At 41.8% G+C, this 19,993-nt stretch overlaps 1 protein-coding gene across 7 annotated transcripts in view; it reads right to left on the minus strand.

Moving 5' to 3' along the window:
* TAFA5 (TAFA chemokine like family member 5) overlaps positions 1-19,993 on the minus strand; it is a 628,888-nt gene that overhangs the window by 116,712 nt on the left and 492,183 nt on the right. The window lies entirely within an intron of this gene.

The raw sequence follows: 19,993 nt of genomic DNA on the forward strand, positions 1-19,993 counted from the left end.
GTGATCATTTCAATTAGAGAACATGAGTGTTCAACCAACAGCTTTCAAGAAGATAATTCAGAACAGTTCCAGGCAGTGTTACAAGTAAAGTAAAATATTCTTAAATGATCTGCAGCATTCAGCAGTTTTCAGTGGGTTTTCCAGTTATTAAAGAGAGAGGTTAATATTGTTCAACTGTATATTCTAGGACCGGGATCGGCAACCTTTGGCACATGGCTCGCCAGGGTAAGCACCCTGGCAGGCCGGGCCGATTTGTTTACCTGCTGCATCCACAGGTTCAGCCAATCGTGGCTCCTACTGGCAGTGGTTTGCCGCTCCAGGCTAATGGGGGCTGTGGAGCAGCGAACCGTGGCCAGTGGGAGCCACAATCAGCTGAACCTGCGGATGCAGAAGGTAAACAAACTGGCCCGGCCTGCCAGGGTGCTTACTCTGGCGAGCCGCGTGCCAAAGGTTGCCGATCCTTTTTCTAGGATAAGATAGCTTGAACAAAAATGCATTTAGTGACTTTTTACTCATAAATTAACCTTCTAAACTAGCTTAACAGGATATCTATATTTCTCAGTAAAACAGCAGCATTGTTTTCTGTATTTCCTTTTTACATATGTTTGTTATTCATTCACGCAGTTACCCACTGCTGCATCTCTGGTAAATCTCCCAAATAGAAAGCATCATCTTTTTGTGACAGCAAAAAAAAGTGAGATAAACCTTGTCCAACAGCAATAAATACAACAAGTTATATCCATCTTAGAAGATGTAGGACTGAAATACACACGTCTGATGAAATTTTATTTACAATGTCTGAAGAAGGAACTTAGAAATAAAGAGAGGAAAAAAACATTTTTACTTTTTCCTCAAATAAGAATATCAGTAATAAATAATGAAAATAACACTGGGATATAGAGATTGCCATTCCAGATCACAGCAGTGGCCCTAGACAAGAAGTAAGTGGTATATGTAATGAGTGTTCAGACACCACAATGAGAGGCATGGTGTTAGAACCCAACATAGTAAGTAGAAGATAAGGCTGTCCAATATCCTATTTCAGAGTCACCAATACTATGTGCTTTAGAGAAGAGTGCAAAAATCCCTGCAATGGACAATAATGGAAAAACCCACCCACAGGAAAAGCTTCTTGATAATGCCAGGTAGTTAGTGGTTGGCTTAAGCCCTGAAGTATTAGTGTTTATATCACTCATACTTCTTATCCAATGTAAAGTTACCGTGGATGTTGCTATTATCCCCATTCATGTCTGATCCTCATGGTTTCAATGATAATTTGTGGGAATTAGTTCCATAGGTTAATTATAAATTGTGTAAAAAGTATTTCCTTTGATCAGTTTTCCAATTACTGCTTCTCAGTGTCATTGTCCTTGACCTTTGGAAAAAGTGTAACTAGATTAATAATAAGAGTGATAAATAATTATTAACAATCGTGGGCCAAGTATTGCTAAGCATCTGCAACTTTTATTGAGTCTGGGATTCTTCCCCTCCATCTACCCACATGGCAGAAGCAGGATCAACAGCTACAAAGAATTTGCAAAGGGCACGCTAAGGCTATCCTAGTGTTTCCTTTCTCAAAGTAGCTAAAAGTGCAGGGAGGAGGGTTACATTAGTGCCTCTGAGGACCCTGTCTTCCCCATTGGTTCTAGAGAGACCAGCTCAGCTCATCAGACATGCTTGATAAATTTTGTGACTTGATAAATTCCTAATGGTTGTTGGTTTCATCATCTTCTCAACCCCTCTTACCAGTCTCTCTCTCATCATTTGTGTTTGTCTCACTTCTTTTCTCTTTCTTCTTCTATCCCCTTCCATTTCATTCTCCTTTTACACACTCCCTTTTTTTATTTTCACAGTCTGTTCCCACCAATTCTTCCTCAGTCCTTTCGGATAATATAAATAACCAATTTTTTATAGTATAAATAAACAAAAATACAAAAAAATTATAAACTCTTGGAACGAACAAAAAGGTTACAAGTCACTGGCATGACATCTAGACCAACTTGCATTTGTATGTCTGCTTACCAAGAATCTCAAAACACTCTGCAAACTTCAAAGCATATAGCTAGCTTTACAACACCCATGAGTGGTAGGTAACTTTTATTGTCCGCATTTTGTATAGAGGTTAATTGACATGCCCCAAGGTCACACAGGAAGTTTGTAGCATAGCTGGGAATAAAACCTCCAGGTCACCTGATTCCCAGTCTTGTACCTTACCCATAAGATATATCCTTTTCCCTTATGGAAATATGGTATATACAAAATAAGATCCTACTGTGCTTCTAAAATCATGAGAGTTTAAACAAAAAATATTTATGCAAAGTAATAGACTTTTAAAATATATTTTCTACTGGGTAAACTGCAGTGGCAGTAAAGAGGCAGATAAAAGAGCACAAAATGGATCACAGTAGTTTAATAAGCCGCTGCAGTCATGAGTGTCTTCAGAGTAGTAATTTGGTTGCGCTAGCTCATGAACCTCAAGCATTAATCCACTTTACTGTGAAACAAGGAAATTGCAGAAGCCTTGGCTACCTTTCCAACAGACGGTCATTCTGTTCCAGGCAGAAAATTAGAAATGGCTAATTCATGAAGAGTTAGCCAGAGACTATTTAAATTAATCAAAAGAACATTGCTATATTTACTATAGCAATGTCTAGCACCCCCGTTTTAGCATTTTGCTCTTGCTGTCGTCACAAGGTAGGGCCTGATCCTGGAGCTGAGGTGGGCAGATACATAGAAGAGTTGGGGAAAGGAATCCTCTCCAGCAGGCTTGGAGTGGCTGCATATTGGCTGAAATGCTCCTTGGGCAGCCCTGACGCAGGGTGGAGGACTGCATAATCCATGCAGAGGCACTGCCCTTAATCCAACTCCCCCTTCTCTGTCCCCATCACACACGTACACTTTGTGTGGGAATCCAAACTCTATCCTCCCCATCCAGATAGCAGAACCATACCAGTCCCCGTGCCAGGGGAATCTCCTCAGCCACAAAGGAATGGATAGGATTTACCTCTTAGCAGCTAAAGACTTGCTCCTGCAAACACTTGAGCATGTGAGAAACTTGATTCATAAGTAGTTCCTTAGAAGTCAACTTACATACTTAAGTGTTTGCAGGGTCATCCCTATGGATATGGGACCCTGTTCAGCAAAACCCATAAGCACACACTTAACTTTACATCCATCTTTATACAGCTCTTTAAATAAAGATGTACTGACAATTTAGAAAGGCGTGAAACCAGAGACACCCTGCAAACCACAATGACAGATGATAATAATACAGAAAAACCTAGCAACAGAAAATCAAGGAAAAATAACATTCAGGTGAAAGCCTGACTAACTGAAATAGCTATGCAGCATGACTGGAACTCAGGCTTTGATGAAGAGTCACAGAGCAGGCTGGGGTGATGAAAACTTTCAAAACCCTTCCAGAAAGTTTCTGATAACATGTAGTCCAGAAATCTTCTGTTGAAGCTCGGAGAAGCATTTATACTATGCAAACAGAATAAAGTCAAAACCAGTAGTATATATACTTGGTGTTTTAAAATTAGAGTCAATTTCACAAAGTTGAAACCAATCATGAGCTAAAACAGCTGGGAGGAAGAATTTAGTCAGAAAAATGTAAATGATAATTGGTAATTATTTAAGAATGCTTTCTTAGACACCCCAAAAGCCACAATCCCACAAGGAAGAAGGCCTTACTGGTTGGAAAAAATATGGCCCAGTTTAGAGAGTAAATGAAGGCAGATACATAAAATAACAAAAGAAAGAAAAGAGAAGTTGATATTATTGAAAATAAATCAGACGCTAGGAATTGTAGAAAATGAATAAGGGAAACAAAAACACACAAGGAGAAATCTATGATCAGCAATATATTTTTAAGGACAATACAGAGTTTTTAAAGTATGATAGGAACAAAAATAATTACAATGGTATTGCATTACTAGAAATAGCCGAATTATTAATATTGATGTAGAAAAGGCAGGAGAGTCCAATAAATATTTTTGTTCTGTATTTAGGAAAAAACAGATATAGTGATAGCATAAGATGATGATAATGATAATGATGACAATGAAATACCTTACACTCCAGTAGAACTAGCAATGATGCTAAGCAGCAGCTACTAAAGTTAGACAGTTATAAATGAGCTGGTCCAGATATCTTGCACCCAAGAGTTTTAAAAGAGCTGTCTGAAGACCTTTTTGGACCATTAATGTTGATTTTAAATAAGTCTTGGAACACTGGAGAATTTCCAGGAGACTGGAAGAAAGCTAATTTTCTACCAATATTTATAAAGGGTAAATTGAAATGTTTGGATAATTATAAGCCTGTCAGTTTGACACTGATCCTAGGAAAGATAACGGAGCAGCTGATATGGGATTTGGTACCATATGACATTCTGATTAAAAAAAGAAAAACTAGAAAGATATAAAATTACCATGGCACACATTAAATTGATTAAAAACTGGCTGACAGGTCTTAAAATGTAATTATCGTTGGAGAAGGATCATCTAGCAGGTGTGTTTTTACTGGTGAGCCATAGAGATCAGACCTTGCTACACTATTTCTTATTTTTATCAATATCCCGAAAGAAAACAAAATCATCACTAGTGCATCTCAGTTCCCTCTATTCTTTGTTTGTGAATAGTCCAGTCTGCTCTGGGCTGTAATACTTTGGTCTAAGTTTGGCTGTTGGCTTTAGTGTGCAGGTACAGGGTGGCGTTGGTGGACACACTAGATGATCTGGTAGTTCTTTCAGGCCTTAAACTCTATAAAGTTTACAGATGACACAAAAATTGGGGCAATCAAGAAGAAAGAAGAGAAAGGGTCACTGATAAGGAACAATTTAGATCACTTAGTAAGCTAGGTGCAAACAAACAATATGTGTTTTAATATGACTAAATGTAATTGGATACATCTATGAATGCGTGCCATACTTACAGAATGGGGGACTCTATCCTTGGAAGCATTGACACTAAAAAAAGATTTGGAAGTCATGGTCCATAATCAGCTGAACATGAGCTCCCAGTGTGACAATGTGGCCAAAAGAGTTAATACGATCTTTGGATGCATAAGCAGGGGAATATCCGGCAAGTGTAAGAAGGTTCTATTATCTCTCTATTTTGCTCTGGTGCAACCTCTGCAGGAATAGTGTGTCCAGTTATGGTGTTCACAATTCACAAAGGATGTTGATAAATTGGAGAAGGTAGGAACTTAATCCTTTTATCTTAAAAAGAGAAGGTTAAAAGGTGACTTGATTAATCACAGTCCACAACAGTGATCAGCAACCTTTAGAACGCAGCCTGCCAGGGTAAGCACCTTGGCGAGCTGGTCTGGTTTGTTTACCTGCTGCATCAACAGGTTCGGCCGATCGTGCGTCCCACTGGACGCGGTTCGCCGCTCCAGGCCAATGGGGGTGGCAGGAAGAGGTGTGGGCGGAGGGATGTGCTGGCCGCTGCTTCCTGCCGTTCCCATTGGCCTGGTAAGGCGAACTGCAGCCAGTGGGAACCACGATCGGTTGAATCTATGGACGTGGCACATAAACAAACCAGCCTGGCCCGCCGGCGGGCAGCGTGCCAAAGGTTGCCGATCCCTGGTCTTTGAGTATCTACATGGGAAACAAATATTTCATAATGGACTCTTCAGTCTAGCAGAGAAAGGTATAACATGATCCAAAGGGTGGAAATTGAAGCTTGACAAACTGAGACTGGAAATAAGGAGTAAATTTTTAACAGTAAAGGCAATCAACCATTGGAACAATTTACCAAGGGTCATGGTGGATTCTCCATCACTGGCACTTTTTAACTCAAAACTGGATGTGTTTCTAAAAAGATATGCTCTAGGAATTAATTCTGGGAATTCCTATGTCTTGCTCTATGTTCAGTCTAGATGATCACAGTGGTCCCTTCTGGCCTGGGAATCTATAAATCTATTAACTTTATTTTATTCTTCTTTTCCATTTTGTCACCAAACTATATTACAGCTTCTTTAGTACATCCCAAACATTAAAAAACCAAACTGCTGAGGCAGTCTGACTTGCGGAGAAATTGACAATGTAGGCAAGGAGCTGTGCAGCATGGGAAAAACCCAGTCAGGAGGGAGAGGATCACAGACCTCAACCCAAAAGAAGTGACAGCTGAGGAGCCTGGAGTCTAGAGTGGGGGCCCTTGCTATACCACAGGGGGAGGAATGCAGGTGCAGTTGCCCTGAACTGCGACACCAACTATTTGCAATCACTCCCATTTGAGATTGTGCTGTCGCCTTCTCATTTGTAATCCAAAAGCATCCCTTCAGCAACTACCACATTTGCTTAGCTGTAAAAGTAATACTACTAATATATGTCATGTATTTTCAGCATCCCATAAAGCAGTTAGAAACAAAGAAAAAAATCAATGCCAGCTCTCAGAGAGTCAGGAGTATTTGTAACCCATCAGTGCAGTGTGACATCTGGGTTAGATTATGCAGGTACAATCTATACATTTTAGGGATTTCTGCTGATACATATACACTACTGGTCTGTTCCAATTTGGTAGTTCCTATCTATATGTCAAAACAGATCATTGCTTAATATGAGCAACCTAACTCACAATAGCTCATTCAGGAGAGTAGTTTGACCCTAAACTGAATGCCCAAAGTCCTAGGTATCTAACAGTTTTCAGAATGTGAATGATCCAGAGTCGTATTGTCTGGGGATAGTTACTTTTCGCTGTCTAACAAGAGATGTTAATTGAACACTTGCCCTTATAGAAAGTCTTTGTCGGACTCACTGTCTTCTGTTTCTTTCCCCTGATGCTTTCTGCTCTGCTGTATTCAATTAGTGTGCTGGAAGCAAAGTAAAATTTATTTAAAAAAACCCTGATCTCTGATGTGCCAGCACAAAACACTTCAGAGATTAGGTTTTGAGCACATTTCACTTTGCTGCCAATAAACTGAGCATAGCAGATTTAAGTGGAGATGGAGAGCAACACCAGACCAGAGGAGAGGGGATGTGAAGACAATACTGAGAGCAGAGATGCAGAAATGTGGGATGAGTGGAGAGAAGGAAATAACAAGAAAACAGAGTAGTGAAGAGTAATACAAGAGTGAGAGGGAATGAGGAAGGGAAGAAAGTTGCTCAAGTACCATGGCTATAAGTGTAGGACAGTGATTGAGGCAATTAGATAAAACCCAGTTCTGCAGTACTTGTTCACCTGAGTCAAATGGACAACGCCAGTGAGTAATGTCGAGCTGGAAAACACCACTTTCATTTTGTGGAAAAAGACCCTGAGGTTTTAGAATTTGTTTTCGTTCAAGTGTGTATGAAAATAGAGCTTTCAAAATGTGTCATGAAAAAACACAAATAGAGAGAGGAGAGACCCACCCCAGAATAACCAGTAGGTTGGTGGTTGGGACACTCCCCTAGAATCTGGGAGACCCAGCTCAAGTCTCTGTTCCAAAATCACTCACAGCAAGACTCTGTGGATTGGCTCAGCTGTCTCACCCGCTTACTCGGTCCCAATGCCATAGAGGCATACAACTAGATGGACGGAGTAGATACTGGGGACTATGAACTGTTCGCAAAAGCTTTGCTGCTTACATTTGAATTGACCCCTAAAGCATATAGCAAAAGGTTTCGGGGTGTACAAAAGACTTTGGGTGTGACCACCCTGATGGGAGAATATCTCCGCAAATGGGGTAAGGGTGCAGAGGTCACTACCCTGGAGGATTTATATAACCTGCTTCGGTTGGAGCAGCTGTATAAGGTCTCTCCTCAGGACCTTAAAATGTGGTTAGTGGACAGGAAGCCTAAAGACCTGTGGAGTTCAGGCAGGTTGGCCAATGTGTTTGTGGACAGTAGGTCCAGGTATGAAAAGAGACCCTAAAGGTACTGGCCTAAGTATAGGTCTGGGGGAAGGGAACCCATGAAGGAACCTCAGAACTGGGACTTAGGCAAACCCAGAGTTAGGGGCATGGCCGCTGGGGGAGGGCATGGGAAGGATGGGGGGGGCTGGTAGTTGGGATTCTCCAAGATATCAGCTTTGAGGTCCTTTTGGGAAATGATTCTCTCTTTAAGGCAGGAAGCAGGCCCTGCTTCTGTAACAGTGAAGGACTTGAATCCAGGGAGTCAAAAGGCTGAGAATGCAGGTGTCAGTGAACATGCAAATAGCCTGGACGGAGGAGGGGCTGGTAGCACAAAGGAAGAGCTGGTAAGTTTATGATACCTTCCAGTCTCTAATTGGACCTGTGGATCAGATTGGGACAGAGGGATGGTTCCTGCACATCTCCACATAGGAGATGTGATGCTCACTGGCTCTAATGTTGTGGAGCTCACTGACTGCCTTCACTGGGAAAGCAAAGGAAAAGCCAAGCATGGTGGTAGCTGAGACCCCAGCTGAGCATGCGGAGAAACAGACAGGGAAGGATGATTGCCACACGTTTGCCTTGTCCAGGGATGAAAGAGTTCCCAGGGAAGGGAAAGCAGCTGGAAGAATGCTGCTGGTAACAGAGACACCTGGTCAGAGGGTGGCTATGGCATGATAGATTCTCTTAACCATGAGAGACTAAAGAACCATCCCGAAAGGGGTCTGGGAGAGGACTCAGTCCTGGAGGTTAGGGCAGCAAGTTGACCCCAAGAAGGGAGATGGGCTCCTTGCATATGCACAGCCCTGGGGATGGGACACAACTCCAGAAAAGGCCTGCCATATTTCAGATGACTGTGTGTGCCTCAGTTTCCCCACTGTGGTGTGTGGTTAACTAGGTGGTGGGAAAAGGGTTGTTTACTCTTTGCAGAGACCCAGAGATACAGGCATGACCGATGCCTAGCTGCTGGGAGTCTGGGGGGCCCATGCCCATGGAGAACCTGAGAAGACAAGGGCCATTCCAATTGTCTGGAATTTGGTACCTAGCAACTAATGGCCACAGACAGCCCGCCTCTCTGCAGGAAGCCATTCAGGTGTGACCAGCTGGAGAACAAAGGACTGAGGAGGGATCAAGTGGGGTTGTTAATTGTGGGGCTGTCGGAAGGAGAAGCTGGCGACAACCAGGCTACAATTATTGGCTATTTTGGGATCTCTGGTCTCTCCCCAACCTTTCTGAAAGTTTTGTCAAAACAGGTATGTTTCTGTTTCAACAAATGAGCATTTTCCCCACAAAAAAGTTTTTCGAAAAATTCCCCACCACTTCTACTCCTGATGTGAACGGAATAGCTAGCTTATTTAAAATGTGCAGGGAAGGAGAGGTGCAAATACTCATGCCAATACCTCTTGGAAAGCATGCCAGTAGACTAGTGTTCAGGCAAATCTGGGGGAACGCCAACAACAAGGCCCATCATTCCCATAACATATATATAGGTGTATTGAGCTAACCATTGCAAAGGAAGCAAACCATATGGTTGAAGAAGGCAATCACTGTAGCTTTAGTTACTATTCTAGGACCTGATCCACAGGTGCTGACTCCATGGGTGCTCTGGGGCTGGAGCACCCAGGGAAAAAAATAGTGAGTGTTCAGCACCCACAAGCCACAGCTATTTGACGTCTCAGGGAACAGGTTGGGGGAGGGCAGAGAGCAGCGAGTGGTGGGCAGGCAAGGGCCTCAGGAAGGGGGTGGAGCAAGGGTGGGAAAAGGCAGAGTGAGGGCGGGACATTGGGGGATGTGGTGGCGCAATGGTCGGGCACTCAGGAGAGGGGGCAGAAAGAGTTGGTGTGAGGATGGGGCCTTAAGGGAGGGAGCAGAATGAGGGCAGGACCTCGGGGGAGGAGTGGCGGTGGGAAGAGGCAGAGTGAGGGTGGGACCTTGGGGGAAGGGGCAGAGTGGGGGTGGAGCATCCTCAGTGAAAAATAAAAGTCAGCACATATGGCATGATCAGTGCCACAGGGAAATGTCGGGGAAGGAAGATAGGAGATATTTTTGGATAAGAGGAAAAGCGTAAGAATTGTCAATGCAACAAAGCACTATGTCATGTCTAAATATGCATCAAAATGAACCTGTCTTCCATGTTAACTTCTGCAATGTAACATATGATAGGTGGGAAGGAGCCCATCAAAATGCACCATCCTCAGGGATATGGTGAAAAGTTGAGGGTGGATGGGTTACATTTTATTGAGCTCCCCATACTAGTCAAAATGTGCCTTCCTATGTACCTCCCTTTTTGTATAATCACCCTTTCATAGCAAGAGCCCAGATAAAGTCTGTGTTTCATGATATGGACACAAAGGGATCTGTATGGGAGGAGCTTCCTAGAGGTTTCACTATTCCATCCAGAAGAAATCTAAGTCACAAATTATTGCTGAATCCCTGCAATGATTCAGTGTACTTGGGAGAGCAAAACACATCCTGAAACTGAGGGGAAAGGCAGGATCCTCACTGAGATACCAGTCCTACAGTGTACATGCCCACATCCTGCATGTGCTCATTAGGTATGTGAAGAGAAGAATGCATATAGCCACCAGCAAAAAGGGCTTGACATGACACCACCACATCTATTGGAACCCGGGGCTTTGAGCACCTGATGTACAGAGACCAGACATCCTTTAACTCTTTAAAGCTACATCTGGAAGTCTTAGCTAATGCACACCTTGAGCATTTTCAAGGGAGCACACACAGCTCTGTGGCTTTTCCTCTAGCCCAGTGATACTCAGAGACCTGAGTGGTTCAGGAGCCAAATTAGCCAACAAAAGAGCCACAGTAGTGTGAATTCATTCAAACTCCTGCTTCATATAAGCACAGTGGAAGCATCACTAAGGATTTATTTTGTCCAGCAAAGCAGACAGTACTCAAGCTTGCTGTGCTGACTCGGATAAAATTTCCAGTGACTTCAGTGGGACTGCTACTTGACTAAGGATTGAGCTCACAGACTGGAAGTGGCCCTTGTGCAGATGAAGATGAGTCTGTACTTAACAGGAAAGGAGAAGGGAGGGGGAGAGAAAGGCGGGGGGAACCCACATGATTTCTCTGTGTTGTGATTCAAGGAGTTTGAATCACGGTGATCTCCTAGTGTACCCAGGGTGGGAAAGATCTGGGAAGAAGAAAGGAGAAGGGAGAATCCCTTCGTTTAGATTCACGGAGCTTGAATCTGTATATCTCTCCAGGAGCCCAGGGAGGGAACACCTGGAGGGGAGGAGAAGGGAGGAGGGGGAAGGAAAATGGTTTATTCCCCTTTGTTGTGAGACTCAAGGAATTTGGGTCTTGGGGGTCCCCAGGGAAGGTTTTGGGGGGACACCAGAGTTTATCAGGCACTCTACTCTAAGTCCTGATTGGTGGCAGCACTACAGGATCTAAGCTGGTAATTAAGCTTAGGGGAATTCATGCTAGTACCCATATTTTGGACATTAAGGTTCAGAATTGGGAATTATACTATGACATGGTAGGCAGTGGTGGGATAAAGTAGAATCTAAAAGCCAGTAAGATTATTATTTTTCTTTTTTCTCTGCTAGCTGCTTATAAGCAGAGATAGGGTTTTTAAAACTACAGCCAAAATTTTTTTTCCTTGCTCCTTTCTGGTTGTGCAGAGGCTGCCTCAGGGCAAAGACATTAAGGTTTAACAAGGGTCTTTTGTTAAACAAAGCAGGCTTAAGTGAGCAGCAACAGACTCCAGCAGAACATTTGCAAATGAAAGGGTTTTTTTTTATTCCTTTTTACCTTACCATGAGTAGCTAGGGGAAAAAGTAGAAAGACTCTGTTGCTAAGCAAAAACCCAAGGAGGCAACAAAGAAGCAGCCCAGGGCAAAACTGAAATCAAAGATGCAGACCACAGGCGAGACATGGAAAAAAAACTACAAGAGATGGAGCCAAGAGAAAGAGAAAGAGAGACTGCCCACAGGAGAGAGCTGGAAATAAAAGAGAAAGAGTTGGAACTCCAGAGGGAGGCCCACCGGCAGGCCCTGGAATTAGCGCAGGCTAGGCAGCATGCTCCAGTCAACCCTAACAACCCTTCTCCAGTTATTGTTCCACATCCCAAGAAATTTCCCATCTACAAGGCAGGTGATAACACTGAGGCCTTCTTAGAAAATTTTGAAAGAGCCTGCCTTGGGTACAACATCTCTGAAGACCAGTACATGATAGAACTGAGGTCACAGCTTAGTGGACCTTTAGCAGAGGTGGCGGCTGAAATGCCTAAGGAGAACATGAACAATTATAAACTTTTTCAAACCAAGGCCAGATACAGAATGGGAATAACACCTGAGCATGCCCGTCGGCGGTTCAGAGCCTAAAATGGAAACCAGATATGTGTTGTATAACAGGAAGTTATAAGCATGTGTTGGAAGTTATAAGCATGTAAAAACAGTATAGTAACTATACTTAATTATAGAAAGAGCAATTGGCTTGACCACTGTATTATCTATGACTTTTTAACCACTATACAACTTTTTTCAGCTGGAGAGTCTCATGCAGAAAGTTGGTATTATATATTTCTAAACTATCTAACAGAGATTTTTAAGTTCACTAACAATAATATAAACAGGATTCACTGAAGAATCCTGATTAAGAAACATAGATAATAGTTTGATTTCTCTGTACCATCTTGGAGATTTCATGAATACTTATTCTCTACCAGACAGACTAGCAGGGAGTCTTTACCCCATTTCATGGAAAACATGATTCAAAATGTGTCAGCCTGCTGAGAAAACATGTCTCCTTTTTTCACTTAAAAGACACACACACTGGGAAGGACGGCCATGAATAAACAGACAGAACAAAGTTTCTGCCAGCAAATCCTTCAACAATTCTTCTGTGGTGCAAATGAAATGATGCCAACTTTCTAATGGACACTATAGCTTAAGCATTGTGTTTATTATATGTAATAGTTTGACTATTGAATCTGCACAGACCATCCTATCATGGATTAATGAATGCAAACTCAATGCTTCTTTTTATTTTCTCCCATCCAGGTTTAAGTTTTCTTAATGTTCTGCTTAGCTGAATCATTGCCTACTTCCTGCCTGCAAACAATTCATATTCAAAGCACCATTAGCACAATGGCAATTAACAAAAGAGCCTTTTAAGCAAATGTGTCACAATTTCATTTCACACAGTCTCTTTCCAGGAAAAGATCTTTTCTCTCATTCCCAATATCAGTGAAGCACTCATGCTATGTGAAAAAATTCCCTCTTTCTGTGCAGATGTTACATGATTGTGCTGTGCATGAATGACAGAGAATCAATTGTATGTACAACTGAGGGTTAGACTAGGTGACCTGAACAGTCTTTTACAGTTCTGACATCTATGAAAGTTTACAATATGCGGAACTTCATATTAGGGGCCAGATACTGGCCTTTATATTGCAATAAGAGTGCCTGAACTGAAAATGTTGGTGAATTTTTCTGTTTACTCTAAAGGGTAGGAATTATCTTGTCCTGTCACAGTCTTAATTCACAAAATAGGTCTTCCACTAATACTCTTAAAATGAAAGCACAGTGATTACAACTGCCAGTAACTAAATAACATTGTCTCAGCATTTATTAAGTATAGGGAACTATGAGGAATACTGCAGATACTAAGATAACTAGATAATATTACCTACGGCAAAATTTGTATGTTTTTAAGCACATCCAGTGTACACTTCTACCAATAGATAATTTGAAAGGTGGTTTCGCAATGCACTATCCTGGACAGTATTTAGCCAAAATGTAACTTAGCACAAATATGGGAAAATTTAAGAAGGTTGCTTATGGCAGTGTAATATTAGCAGCATCAAAACACTGTGCATCTGAGCTGTCATAAAAGACTTGGCCAGATCCTGTCCCAAAAACATCCTAGTGCCTCATCAGTATTTTCAGTGTCAGATAATTAAAATGTTTCCAAATGCTTGAATGACACAGCCTTGCAGTATGATAATATACAGTAAAAGCTTTGTATCCAGCACACTGGGAGAACAGGGGGTGCCGGTAAGTCAAAAATTCCAGTTAACTAAAAGGGAAATAATTTGGGTGCAGGAGGGGGCCCAGGGCTGGGGTGTGGGAAGAATTGCAGGGCATGAGCTCTGGTAGGGGTTGTGGCATGGGCGGGGTTTTGGGGTGCCAGATCCAACCCGGGGTACCTTGAGCGGCTCCCTGGAAGTGGCGACATGTCCCTGCTGCTCCTAGGTGGAGGCACAGCCAGGCGTCTCTGCATGCTGTAGTTCCCAGCCAATAGGAGCTGCAGAGCTAGCACTCAGGCCTGGGTGGGGTGGGGCACAATACACAGCTCTTTTGGCCGTTCCTCTACCTAGGAGCAGCATGGACATGTCACCGCTTCCAGGGAGCCACACAGAGCCAGGTAAAGAGCCTTCTGGCCCTGAGCCAACTGGACCCAATTGAAGATTAGAAATACCAGATTATAGAGCTTTCTGGTTGGTCAACTCCCAGATAACACAGCTTTTACTGTACATGCATTGTAAGATTATTTACTACAAGCTATAGCATTGTCTAGAATGTTATGTGTGATAGCAAAATGAAATTGGAGTAAGACCCCCTTCTTATGTTCTTTTGTGGCCTCCCTGGACTTCGGGCCCAGGCTGTATGAGTAAATGGTCACTGGGCAACCCACTGCTAACTCCTTCTCAGCAGGTGGGTCAAGAGTGGAGGGAGCTTTGGATCCAAAATGCTGGCCAGCTGTCTTGGAGGTCCATAGTAATTTGCAACTGGAGTAAGGGAGATAGGAATTGCTATACTGCATCAGACTGAGGCCAGTTTAATCCAGGATCTCATCTCTGACAATGGCCAACAACACTGGCTTCAGAGGAAGGTAGAAGAACCTCACAACAGGCAGATGTAGGATAATTCATCTGCCATACATACCAATCTCTCGTGGTTGGAAATTTGCTTAAACTCTTATGCATGGGGATTAATACTCCTTCCACAAAATTTTAGTTTTCATTAATTATAATAATTCCAGATATTCTTGATAGCCACATAAATTTCCAATCCCTTTTTAATCTTAGTAAGTTCTTGGCCTCAACAAAAACGTTCAGTGGCAGAGTTGCATAGTTTAATTCACATTATGTGAAAATCTGTTACCAGTTTCAAATTTCCTAACCTTTTAGTTTCAATGAATTTTCCCATTTTCTTGTGTTATGAGAAAGGGAGAACAACAGTTCCTAATCTACCTATTTTTGAGATGAGGCAATCAGTACTGTAACTAGATTTCCACATGAGGCCACTTCATTGATTTATATAAAGGCCATATTATATTTTCCATTTTTTTCACCATACCATTCCATATGCAACCTAACATTGTACTTGCGTTTTCAAACACAATTGCCTATTGAACAGAGTTATCCATAGAGCTCTCTACAGAGATGTCCATGTCTCTTTCCTAAATTGATACAGTTAAATTAGAACCCTGCAAGGTGTACTTGTAATTCAAGGTTTTTCCCTTCATCATGCAATACTTTGCATTTACCAATATTTAATTTTATTTGACATCATGATGCTCATTCATTTTGTTTAGGTCTCTCTGAAGCTCCTCACAGTCCTCTCTGTTCTTGAGTAAATTAAACCAATTGTATTGTCTGCAAATTTTACTCCCCCACTAAGTATCCCCTTTCCAGACCATTAATAAATATATTCAACAACAGAAGACTTAGGTACCCATTAGGAACCCCAACACACCCACTGTTAACCTTTTGCCAAGATGAAAGCAGACCACTTAATCTTACTCTTTACTTTGTCTACACACCAGATTTTGATCCATGATAGTATTTTGCCTCTCATCCTATGACCTCCTTCACTTGTTTAGCAATTTCTCGTGTGGGACCTTGTCAAAGGCCTTTTAGAAGCCTAATAAATCATGTCAACCAGTTCTGTATTCATTATTTTATTGACAGGTTCAAAGAATTCCAAGAGGTTAGTGAGATATACATTTCCCTAGCAGAAACAATACTGGTTATACACCTACTGTATTATGATCTTCCAAGTGTTCTGTTATTCTGTTATTAATTATTGTTTCAGCCAATTTCCCAAGTACAGATGTAAGGTTTACTGGGCAATAATTCCTCAGATCACCCCTGGAGCCTTATTTAAATATTAGTACAACATTTGCCATCCTCCAATCCTCTGGAACAGTGACTGCTTTTAATGGGAAATTACAAATTTTTGTTAACAGCTCAGCCAGTTCATACTTAAACACCTCCAGATCTCTTGGCTATGCCATCTGGACTCAGTGACTTACTGCATCTTAAATGATCAGTTTCCTCTAGCACTTCTTATTCTGAGTTCTTCGTCTCTGATAGTACCTCGCCTTTGTTCCCAGAAAAGAATACTTGGGGGGGTAGGTTTCTCCCCAATAGCCTTGGTGGTGATGCAAAGAAATCATTTAGCTTCTCGACGCTTGGTGACCCCGCAGAGGAATTGATTCTTTCACATGCTACTGCTTCTGATATAATTAATCTCTTTTTATTTGTTTTTATATCCTTATCTATTTGTTCTTCAAAATCTATTTTGGACCTTCTAAGTTCCCTCTTAGTTAATACCTGCTTTAATTTATGTTCTTGTTGTTGGCTTCACTAGGGAAGATTTCCAAACTTTGACTTGAATAGCCTCCAGAACTTTTCCATTTAGCTATATTGATTTACTCTTTTCCTTGGTTCAGCAGCAAGAATGTCTTCTGAGACTCTATTATTGGTTGTGCATTTATTTTTTAAGTAACGTCCATGCCACCTCTTAAGAGTTTTACTTCTTTTACTTTTAGCTTTAGGTCTTTTTTGGCCAGTCTTCTCATTTTATTGAAATCTTGCTTTCTAAAGTTAAGTGTCACTTTTAGGTACTCCCCTTGAGGCTTAGATGTTGTTGAACAAAATTCTATTCTGGTTACTACTACTTAGTGGCTCAGCTACTGTCACTTCTTAAATTAGTGACTGTATGTTCTTTAAGACTAAATCAAGAATAGTCTCTCTTCTTGTACACTCTAGAACAGTGTTTCTCAAACTGGGGTCGCCACTTACATAGGGAAAGCCCCTGGTGGGCTAGGCCAGATTGTTTACCTATCCTGTCTGCAGGTCTGGCTGATCGCGGCTCCCACTGGCTGCAGTTCACCGCTGCAGGCTAATGGGAGCTGCTGGAAGCGGCAGCCAGTATGTCCCTCAGCCTATACCACTTCCAGCAGCCCCCATTGGCCCGGAGCAGTGTTCCGGGGCCATTGGGAGCCACAATTGGCCAGATCTGCAGAGGAGGAAGGTAAACAAACCAGCCCAGCCGGCCAGGAGCTTTCCCTACACAAGTGGTGACTCCAGTTTGAGAAACACTGCTCTAGAACTAGGTATTCTAAGAAGCAATCACTTTAAAAGTGACAAGAATTTGTTTCTCTATATTTTGTCCCATTGTGCCATGCAGCCAATTTATATGCTGATGAGGGAAAGCAGAGAAGAAATTGTGCCTCTCTGAGTTATTCCTTCCTTGTGTTGCTCTTGGGACGGTATACCTATCCAGGGTCCCAATACACAGGGCTTGTGGCAAAGCCACAGATTAGCCCAGCATGAATCTCACAATGAATATAAATTAATAATTTAAAAAATGAACATGTGTGAATTTTAAATTAGAGGTGCTTCTTTTCTTCTGGTACTTTGTAATGCTGATTTGAGGACAATGGATATATTTTATCTTTAAATAATGTGGAAAGTATTGGCACTGAATTATACGTGGAACATGGGGAGGTGGAATACGTATATAAATGAAAATTATAAATTATATTTTCCTTTATCCCAGTTATAATTCAACACCAATACTGTTCAGATCATTAAAAGTAAAATGTATCTTTATATGACTAGTACTTCATTTAAATATGTCAAGACACATCCCCTACCTAAAGAAGGTTATAAGAAAAAAAATACAGTATTTAGTTTTTCCTAATCCCCTCAGTATATTATATGAAAAACATGCATACTATCTACCGTTCCTTATTTAAAGGTTCCTGTAGTAATGTGGCCACTTATTGTGCATTCCCTTGTGGTCAGAGGTCACTTTGTAGGCACTCATCTCTGGGTTCGTTAAACAAACCAGTCAGTCTCTGTTGTGGTGCACAGAAACCTTTTCTGGGGCTGGTTCAATATCGAATAAAGTTCACCCAGATCCTAGAGTTCTAACCAAAAAATAATGCAAACAATTCTCAACGAGTCCTCACCATAAAGCCCAAATTCATAATTCATCAGTTCATACTTAGCTCTGGTTCTTCAGTCACATCCATAGGTCTGTCTTTGTCAGTCTGCTTCACCTGAAGCCACCATCCCCTGCCCTTTCTGACTGGAGCTCATCGCTCTGGTCCTGCTTCTTTCTCCTGTTAGTACCTACTGATTCCTCAATTCTCAAGCCCCCACCCACGTCCCCTCTGCAGCTTTCTGCTGTCTTTTGTATTTGAATTACCTGATTCCCCTCAGTTTGAGCTCATCTTGTAATAAGGGATCACTCAGTCCCCGGCTCTCCAGCCCAGAGGCAAGCCACCCTGTTACAGTGTATACAAAAGATGCTCTTAGATTTCCTTTTATACATGCAAACTCTGAAAGAAGGGTACTGTACTAATTTTTAATAAGTAAAAATATCTATCATTTAAAAAAGAATTAGTTCTGAGTAAGTGTGCCACGCTTGATAAATCTGCATGCTTAAGAAACAAATGAATCACATTTTCCCCATGAAATACAAAATCAGTAATAATCTCTAATCCTGAATTCCTAACGTTCTTTCTTGTTCTGTTCAGATTCTTCCACTGTGGCCATCACCATAGTATCTATGCACCTTTCTGTGGGGCACTAAGCAACGTGACTAACATGTCTCACGTATCTGTTCTCCAACCTCTCTCCAGGGGACGACGTGTGTGTGCAGTGGAATATTGTTTTTGCACATTAGCATATTAGAGACACACACAGAGCTAAATGTTTATGTTAGAGAAGGCAGAACAATGAAATGCACCTTGCACGTAGGGCAGAAGGTGATGAGATTTGTGATCACCTTTAGTTCCTGGGGGAGTTCATTCCACAGTCTTGGGCCAGCCCCCGAAAAAGTTCTGTCTCCTACAGAGACAAGCTTACCCTTGTGGTAGAAAGTTACACTGAGACAGAGGAGCAAATTGCTGACCAATCTTCATCCTGGAGCTTTAGGTGATCTTTGAGCTAAACTGAGCCCAGGCCATTGAGTGCCCTGAAGATAAGGACTGAAACCCTGAACTTGATTTGATATTCTACAGGACACCAGTGTAGAGAGCAGAGGACAGGTGTGATGAGATCATGACAGCCCGTGTTGCTGAGGTAAGGAGACATGTTGCAGCACTCTGTACCAGTTGGAGCTTCCTAAGCGCTAAGGTGTTCATGCTATAGTCCAGCTGAGAAGCAATAAAGGTGTGGATAACTGAGGCCACGTCATTGTTTTTCAGGATAGGATAGAGTGTCCTAGCCAAGTGAAGATAGTAGAAAGCCTTACTTGTGGATGCTGCTATGTGAGAATTTAGATTCAGTGAATAATCCAGGAGCACTCTTAAATTACAGAATAAATTGACCAGTTGTGGATGTGGAAGTTCAATCCAAGGAGATAGCACTGCAGCTGCATGACTAAGATCTGGGCCTAGATCAAATAGAATTAGGAGGTCTAGATTACAAAAACTGCTGTTAAAAGTAGTGGTTCAGGGGTAAAGTGGAGGGAAGACCTTGAAAGACGAACTATAGCACAATTTAAGGTGAAGTACCTGAATGTCACACCACGTAAAAATTAACAAAAATTGGCAACAATCTGTTCATGTTCTTACTTGATCTTATTTAAAATCAAATGTGTAACCCAAACATAATTTTAGGGCTAGCCCATGGTAGTGGTCATAAAAGTATGGTTCTTGACTTTCCAAAACATTTTTAAGGTCTCAGCTTTGGTAATCTCCCTATGATTTCTTCTAACAAGACATCAGAAAAGCAAGTTACAACTTTAACATATAACATTACAAATATAAGGATTAAGAGCCATGTTCTGAGCTGGTGTAAACAGGCATAACTCCACTGAAATCAATGAAATGACACCAGTTTACATCACCTATGGATCTGGTGCTGGCCTAGAACTTTTTTATGTATTAATAA

This window comes from Gopherus evgoodei, chromosome 1 (assembly GCF_007399415.2).
Source record: "Gopherus evgoodei ecotype Sinaloan lineage chromosome 1, rGopEvg1_v1.p, whole genome shotgun sequence".
NCBI lineage: Eukaryota > Metazoa > Chordata > Testudines > Testudinidae > Gopherus > Gopherus evgoodei.